The 1,307-nt window shown below is 33.0% G+C and overlaps 1 long non-coding RNA gene across 1 annotated transcript; it reads left to right on the forward strand.

The window, feature by feature from the left end:
- Nucleotides 1–283: 283 nt before the first annotated feature.
- On the forward strand, nt 284–1,089 carry LOC147925333 (uncharacterized). Its single transcript, XR_015583831.1, has 3 exons — nt 284–352; nt 487–566; nt 736–1,089. It is a non-coding gene; the product is annotated as an uncharacterized LOC147925333 (long non-coding RNA).
- Nucleotides 1,090–1,307: the final 218 nt, after the last annotated feature.

Genomic DNA, 1,307 nt, shown 5'->3' on the forward strand with positions numbered 1-1,307 from the left:
TTTTGTTGACGGACAAAACTTGTCTTTTGATATTGGACCAGATCCGTTTTCACTGACGGATGAAATTTATCACAATTGGCAGTTTGACATTGCAGAACTCTCAGAGGATAACAATATGATTGACCAAAGAAAGTATTTCTATGGACCAATTTTTATCTTTTTGATATAGAGTATGCTTACTTTTTGTCTATCCAACGATGTTGTCTATTAAGTTCCTAATAGACCAATTTTTTTTATATATAACATTATGTCCATCACACTAACATGTTTGTTGTCTATCATACAGTTCTAAACACGTTTAGGCTAACATTGGTGAACTCTTAGAGGACAACAATGTTACTGCACAAAGAAGGTATGTCTTTGTGGACCAGTCATATATTTGGTTTTTTCTATCCAACCATGTTGTCTGTTAAGCTCCTGGTGGACCACTTTTTAGTTTTGAACATTAAGTCCATCACACTAACATGTTTGTTGTCTATCTCACAGGTCTGAAGACGTTCATATTGACATTGGTGAACTGAAATTGGTGAACTCTCGGAGGACAACAATGTTACTGCACATTGAAGGTATGCCTCTATGGACCAATTTTATCTTTGTTTAGTCCACTCCATTTTCATTTTTGGACCACTTACTTTGTCTATCCGACCATGTTGTCTATTAAGTTCCTGATGGACCAATTTTTTATTTTAATACCTTAAGTCCATCGAACTCACATGTATGTTGTCCATCGCACAGGTCCAAAGACGTTCAGCCTAACATTGGTGAACTCTCGGAGGACAACAATGATACACAGAGAAGGTATGTCTTTGTTGGTAGACCACAGTAGGCTTACTTTTGTCTTTCCAACCCATATTTTCTATTAACTTTTAGATGGACCAATTAATTTTAAAAAATATTAAGTCCATCAAACTAACATGTTTGTTGTCTACGGTGCATGCCTGAAACTAATGAATTCCCCGAGGAGAACCATGTTACTGACCTTGACAACTCCACCAACTTCAATCTCTTTTATTTTCATATGTGTTTACGTTTTAATTAAAAAATAAACAGTCATATCGTCATTATTTTCTTCAGTCTCAAAATGTTTGTCTTAAAGCTAATAACTTTTTTTTAATTTTCTTTCCTTCTTTAATTTAAAGGATATTATGGTCTTTTGATCATATGACACAAAAACAACAAATGACATTATTAAAAAGAAAAAAAAAATAGCATTTCTCACAACTTTAATTTAAAAAATAGCACTTCTAACAAAATTCTCATTAAAAAACTTACTTGACGGCTAATATATGAAAATTACCCTTAAAATA

The sequence above is a fragment of the Camelina sativa genome, chromosome 16 (genome assembly GCF_030686135.1).
Source record: "Camelina sativa cultivar CO46 ecotype springtype chromosome 16, ASM3068613v1".
NCBI classification, from domain to species: Eukaryota; Viridiplantae; Streptophyta; class Magnoliopsida; order Brassicales; family Brassicaceae; genus Camelina; species Camelina sativa.